The sequence below is a fragment of the Aquarana catesbeiana genome, linkage group LG03, assembly GCF_042186555.1.
Source record: "Aquarana catesbeiana isolate 2022-GZ linkage group LG03, ASM4218655v1, whole genome shotgun sequence".
Taxonomy (NCBI): domain Eukaryota; kingdom Metazoa; phylum Chordata; class Amphibia; order Anura; family Ranidae; genus Aquarana; species Aquarana catesbeiana.
Window position 1 is genome coordinate 518,315,820 of NC_133326.1, and position 7,872 is coordinate 518,323,691.

The window sequence follows — 7,872 nt, forward strand, 5'->3', positions numbered from 1 at the left end:
GCCAATGCGTTGTCGGCACGTAGAATATGTAAGTTTCTTGTCATGGCCCGTTTGATATGGTCAGATTCATGGTTGAGTGTGTGTATGAACAGAGGTCGATCAGAAGGCCTAGAGGGCCCGCTGCGGGTGGTCTTTATCTTGGTTAATGCCTGGTCAAGGACTTCTGTAGTATACCCCCTTTCCAGGAACTTGTGGTACATCTCATTCAGCTGCTTTAGTTTGTCATCCTCATCAGAACAGATCCGTGACATCCTCATGAACTGGGATATCGGCAGACTATCTAAAACATGTTTGGGATGTGCGCTTTGATAATACAGAAGTGTGTTTCTGTCAGTGGGTTTTGTGAAGAGAGATGTAACCAGAGAGCCATGAGAATTAGTGATCAATACATCCAAGAATGAGATATTGCATGGTGAGATTTCGGGTGTAAACACTACCCCTGTAAAGATGCTGTTCAAGAAATCAACAAAGTCAAAGAATTGGACGTCCTCCCCGGTCCAAATAAAAAAAAATGTCATCAATATACCTAAACCAACATTTAATATGGTTGGTGAAGGCATCGGATGGATAAATGTAACGTTCCTCTAGTAGGCCTACAAAAAGATTCGCAAAAGATGGGGCTGCTGAGCTCCCCATAGCTGTACCCCAGATCTGTGCATAATTGGTGCCCTCAAACGTGAAATAGTTGTTTGAAAGTACAAAGTCAAGACATTCGATGATAAACTCTTTGGGTATTAATGTGGATTCCTCGTTGGTCAGGAAGTGTCGAACAGCCTGCAATCCTGCATCGTTGGGTATACATGTGTATAGGGATCCTATGTCCATAGTTGCAAGTTTCCATCCTTCACCAAAGTCTGTAAATGCACTAAGTTTCTCCAAAAAGTCATTTGTGTCTCTTATATAGGCTGGTAGCTTTTTTACCAAAGGTTGTAGGAGATGATCGAGGAACTGGGCCAGAGGTTGGGTGATCGATCCTGTACCAGATACAATGGGTCTAAATTTCAAAGGATTTGTGCCTTTATGAATTTTTGGTAGGCCGTAAATGACAGGGTAGCCTGGGTGTTCATTACGTAGAAATTCTGCAGTGTCATCAGATAACCAGCCGTTTAGTTTCCCAAGGTTGATCAGGGAGTTTAATGCATTCTTAATGCAGGGTACGGGGTTTTGTCGAAGTATGGCATAGCTGGCTGTGTCTGACAGCAAGGTAGACATGCCCTCCTTGTAATTAACATAATTCATGACCACTATGGCACCGCCTTTATCGGCGGGTTTGATAATAATGCCATTATCATTTTTGAGCGTCCTAAGTGCAACAAACTCATCTGGGCTTAAGTTGGTGTATGTTTTGTTGGAGGAACTATTGCGCACGTCATGCTTAATTGTCCGTATGAAGCTATCAATGGAATGAAAATGTCCAGGAGGAAAGAATTTGCTTTTAATTTTAAACGGTGTCACTGTTCTTGTAGGAACTGTTTTGGGTATTGTGTGGAAGTGTTGTTTGATTTTTAGCGACCTTTCAAATTTAAACATATCAACCTCAAAATCAAAGTTCTGAAATCTGGCAGTGGGGCAAAAGGAGAGGCCCTTAGATAAAATTCGTAACTTACCTGTCCCCATGGCTCTAGACAACAGGTTGATCACCGGGCACGCCTTGTGCCCTGGCAGGTGCTGCGTGGTGGCAGGGTGTTGCGGCTTCTTGATGCCCCTCCTGGATCGTCATCTCCTGCTGGAACCAGAAAATGGGGAACCTGGGACCCGCTAGTCAGAGCTATAGCGCCTCCTTGTTTTCCGGAGTCGCTATCGCTTGATGGGTTCTCTGTAGGGCGATCGCTGTCTGATGTTGCAGAACGGTCATTCCTGAGTGGTTTTCCAGGGGGTCTTGTGTAGGGTCTACGTCTTGGTTGTCTGATATGGGTAAGCCAGGTGTATACCCTTCCCTCCTGGTAGTCCTGGTTGATCAATTTGAGTTTATCTCGCTTGGCTTGCTCTTGTCTTGTGGTATATGTTGCGATTTCACTATCGATTTTTTGCAATGTGTTGGGTTGTTCGTCCTTATCCTGGATTGATAATTCCAGTGTGGTAAGTTCTCTGTTGACCTGACACAATTGGATTTTAACCTCTTCAATGACAATCAGCATAAAGTTAAGCGAGTTCTGGGTAGCTACTTCACACCAACGTTCACAAAACTCACGTTTATGGCAACCAATCATGGGTTGATTTTCTATACGAAATCCGCGTGGTATCATTTTGGTCCTGTAGTACTCAGAGAGCGTCTGGCCGTGTAGTTCTAGATCAACTTGTCTTTTCTTGAGACGTTTAATTTCACGAAAAAGATCAGTGGTGGTGTCAATTCCAAAAGCTTTGCTTTCGTTTCTGGGAAAGAGGATTGTGTCAATCTCTTCCTGGCTGTATATGTGACCAAACCTTCTGTCAGATTGAGTGGTGGTTTCATCAGATTCCATCTGTGTTCTCGGAAGGATGATCGATTGGTCAGATCGGTAGATGTCGTGTCCCACGGTGTATGGGCACGATTAGATGAGAGGACCCCACTATATCGATGCAATGATGGTATATAGATGTGATTATGATGGTTATATTGTGTTATATAGCTAAAATGATGATGGTATATAGATTTGATTATGGTATATAGATGTGATTATGATGGTGTATAGATGTGATTATGATGGTATATATATATGGTATATAGATGGGATTATGGTATTTAGAGGTGATTACCATAATCCCATCTATATACCATCATATTCACATCGATATACCATAATCACTTCTATATACCATCATAATCGCATCTCTATACTATCAAAATCGTATCTATATACCATCATAATCACATCTATATACCATCTTCATAATTACATCTCTATACCATCATAACATCTATATACCATCATAATTACATCTATATAACATGATTGCATCTATATACTATCATAATCACATCTATATAACTTCATAATCACATCTATATACCATTAAAATCGCATCTATATACCATAATCAAATCTATATACCATTATGGTATACACAGATGTGATTATGATGGTATATAGATGCGATTATGATGGTATATAGATGCTACTATGATGGTATATAGATGTGAGTATGAAGGTATATAGATGTGATTATGATGGTTATATGGTGTTATATAGCTAAAATTATGATGGTATATAGATTTAAATTAGGTATATAGATGTGATTATGATGGTGTATAGCTGTGATTATGATGGTAAATAGATGTGATTATGATGGTATATAGATGCGATTATGATATATAGATGTGATTATGGTATTTAGATGCAATTACCATTACTGAAGCTATACCATCATAATCACATCTATATACCACCAAAATTACATCTATATACTTTCATAATCACATCTATATACCATAACCACATCTATATGGTGGTATTTTGATGCGATTATGATGGTATATAGATGTGATTATGATGCTATATAGATGTGATTATGGTACATAGGTGCAATGATGGTATATAGATGCGATCATGGTATACACGTGTGAGTATGATGGTATATAGATGTAATTATGATGGTAGATAGAGGTTATGATGGTATATAGATGTGATTATGATGGTATATAAATGGGATTATGGTATTTAGATGCAATTACCATTATTGCATCTATATACCATAATCACATCTATATACCATCATAATCACATCTATATACCATAATCGCATCAATATACCATCATAATAGCATCTATATACCATAATCATATCTATATACCATCATAATCAAATCTATATACCATCATCACATCTATATACCATAATCACATATATATGGTGGTATATAGATGTGTCTATGATGGTTTATAGATGTGATTATGGAATATAGATGTGATTATGATGGTATATAGATGTGAATATGATGGTATATAGATTTGATTATGGTAGTATTTAGATGTTATTATGGTATATAGATGTGATTATGGTGGTATATAGATGCGATTATGATGGTATATAGATGCGATTATGATGGTATATAGGGGGTCATTTACTATAACTTCAGGAAGTACTGGGCACTATGGCAAATAATAGAGCCCATTTTAGCCAAATGGAAACAAAACGGCGAATTTGCGCATGAAAAATTAGCGATATAAGCGGGGAACAAATTCTAAATTGCCGCTAATTAGCACTTCCGCGTATATGCAAATGCCAATTCTTATAAAGTTGTTATATAGCACTGTACTGTAGCCATGATCCATGTATGTGAAAGAAACATTTTTATCAGAGATGTGCTGTAGTTCCCGTGCATATATTGATTTATATTGCAATTAGTAATTTTCCTTCTTTTGCTAAGAAATGCAGTTCTGAATGATTATTACATAGTAATGTCTGCTATTCTGTAAAGTTACATGTATTAATCATTTAGGTTACCTATTTGTTGCATGTTTTTTTCATGTTTTTGATTTATTATTTATTAATTTAGTTGACTATAAAGCAGTAATTATTTATGTTCATTCTTTAATAATACTACACTATTATGCAGGTCTTGTACTTAGCACAATGGCTTAGTGGTCTGCTTGGATATCTTCACACCACTCATGGTATGAGTTCAAACAACAGCCAACCTACCATCTACCAGCTGTGTTTATTTTTTCAGTGCACAAGTGAATTAAAATAAACAAACAAATAAATGTAAACTGCCCTTTAGCTAGTGTGTGGTGTTTGGAATGTCACATCATATTATAATTGAATACTTTCATACCATTGCATGCATTTAAAGAGTTAATACAATAAAAACTCACACATTAAAGTGCATTGGCTACTTGGCAATCGCCTATTTTCTATATTATATATATATATATATATATATATATATATATATATATATATATATATATATATATATATATATATATATATATATATATGTGTTGCTTTGGCTAATTGGCTAACTGGCATTCTCCTTTTCCCACCAATGCAATCTTTTAGGATTTTTCTGTGGGATTTGAACCCATGAGTCTTTCAATACCTGAATGTTTGAAGGTAGAGGTGCTAACTGCTAGCCTATTGGGCTAAGCACAATTATATGTACAAAATACTTTTACTAGTGTTTGATGTGTTATATACTATACAATAAAGTTTATCAAATGTAAACTGCTTGTTAGCTAGTGTGTGGTGTTTGGAGATTCACACCATAATATTAGTGAATACTTACATACCATTGCAAGCATTTGAAGAGTTAATACAATAATATCAACCACATTAACCACTTCAGCCCCGGAAGGATTTACCCCCTTCCTGACCAGAGCACTTTTTACAATTTGGCACTGCATCGCTTTAACTGCTAATTGCGCGGTCATGCAATGCTGTAACCAAACGAAATTTGTGTCCTTTTCTTCCCACAAATAGAGCTTTCTTTTGATGGTATTTGATCACCTCTGCCGTTTATTTTTTGCGCTATACACGGAAAAAGACCGAAAATTTTGAAAAAAAATGATATTTTCTACTTTTTGTTCTAAAAAAAATCCAATAAACTCAATTTTAGTCATACATTTAGGCCAAAATGTATTTGGCCACATGTCTTTGGTAAAAAAAATGTCAATAAGTGTATATTTATTGGTTTGCGCAAAAGTTATAGTGCCTACAAACTAGGGTACATTTTCTGGAATTTACACAGCCTTTAATTTATGACTGCCTATGTCATTTCTTGAGGTGCTAAAATGGCAGGGCAGTACAAAACCCCCACAAATGACCCCATTTTGGAAAGTAGACACCCCAAGGAAATTGCTGAGAGGCATTTTGAGCCCATTGAATATTCATTTTTTTTGTCCCAAGTGTTTGAATAATGACAAAAAAAAAAAAAAATTACAAAAAGTTGTCACTAAATGATATATTGCTCACACAGGCCATGGGCATATGTGGAATTGCACCCCAAAATACATTTAGCTGCTTCTTCTGAGTATGGGGATACCACATGTGTGGGACTTTTTGGAGCCTAGCCGCATACGGGGCCCCGAAAACCAATCACTGCCTTCAGGATTTCTAAGGGCGTACATTTTTGATTTTACTCCTCACTACCTATCACAGTTTTGAAGGCCATAAAATGCCCAGATGGCACAAACCCCCCCCCAAATGACCCCATTTTGGAAAGTAGACACCCCAAGCTATTTGCTGAGAGGCATGTTGAGTCCATGGAATATTTTATATTTTGACACAAGTTGCGGGAAAGTGACAATTTATTTATTTATTTATTTTTTTTGCACAAAGTTGTCACTAAATGATATATTGCTCACACAGGTCATGGGCATATGTGGAATTGCACCCCAAAATACATTCTGCTGCTTCTCTTGAGTACGGGGATACCACATGTGTGGGACTTTTTAGGAGCCTAGCCGCGTACGGGACCCCGAAAACCAATCACCGCCTTCAGGATTTCTAAGGGTGTACATTTTTGATTTCACTCTTCACTGCCTATCACAGTTTCGGAGGTCATGGAATGCCCAGGTGGCACAAACCCCCCCCCAAATGACCCCATTTTGGAAAGTAGACACCCCAAGCTATTTGCTGAGAGGCATGGTGAGTATTTTGCAGCTCTCATTTGTTTTTGAAAATGAAGAAAGACAAAAAAAAAAATTTTTTTTTTCTTTTTTTAATTTTCAAAACTTTGTGACAAAAAGTGAGGTCTGCAAAATACTCACTATACCGCTCAGCAAATAGCTTTGGGTGTCTACTTTCCAAAATGGGGTCATTTGGGGGGGTTTTGTGCCACCTGGGAATTCCATGGCCTCCGAGACTGTGATAGGAAGTGAAGAGTGAAATCAAAAATTTACGCCCTTAGAAAGCCTGAAGGCGGTGCTTGGATTTCGGGGTCCCATACGCGGCTAGGCTCCCAAAAAGTCCCACACATGTGGTATCCCCGTACTCAGGAGAAGCAACAGAATGTATTTTGGGGTGTAATTTCACATATTCCCATGGCATGTTTGAGCAATATATAATTTAGTGACAACTTTGTGCAAAAAAAAAAAAAATTTGTCTCTTTCCCGCAACTTGTGTCACAATATAAAATATTCCATGGACTCAACATGCCTCTCAGCAAATAGCTTGGGGTGTCTACTTTCCAAAATGGGGTCATTTGGGGGGGGGGGTTTGAACTGTCCTGGCATTTTATGCACAACATTTAGAAGCTTATGTCACACATCACCAACTCTTCTAACCACTTGAAGACAAAGCCCTTTCTGACACTTTTTGATTACATGAAAAAATTATTTTTTTTTGCAAGAAAATTACTTTGAACCCCCACACATTATATATTTTTTTAAAGCAAATGCCCTACAGATTAAAATGGTGGGTGTTTAATTTTTTTTTTTTCACACAGTATTTGCGCAGCGATTTTTCAAACGCATTTTTTGGGGAAAAAAACACACTTTTTTACATTTTAATGCACTAAAACACACTATATTGCCCAAATGTTTGATGAAATAAAAAAGATGATCTTAGGCCGAGTACATGGATACCAAACATGACATGCTTTACAATTGCGCACAAACGTGCAGTGGCAACAAAATAAATACATTTTTAAAAGCCTTTAAAAGCCTTTACAGGTTACCACTTTAGATTTACAGAGGAGGTCTACTGCTAAAATTACTGCCCTTGATCTGACCGTCGCGGTGATACCTCACATGCATGGTGCAATTGCGGTTTACATTTGACGCCAAACCGACGCTTGCTTTCGCCTTAGCGCGAGAGCAGGGGGGACAGGGGTGCTTTTTTTTTTTTTCTTTATTATTTTTTTGCTTTTTTATATTTTAAAACTGTTCCTTTCATTTTTTTTTAATCATTTTTATTGTTATCTCAGGGAATGTAAATATCCCCTAAGAT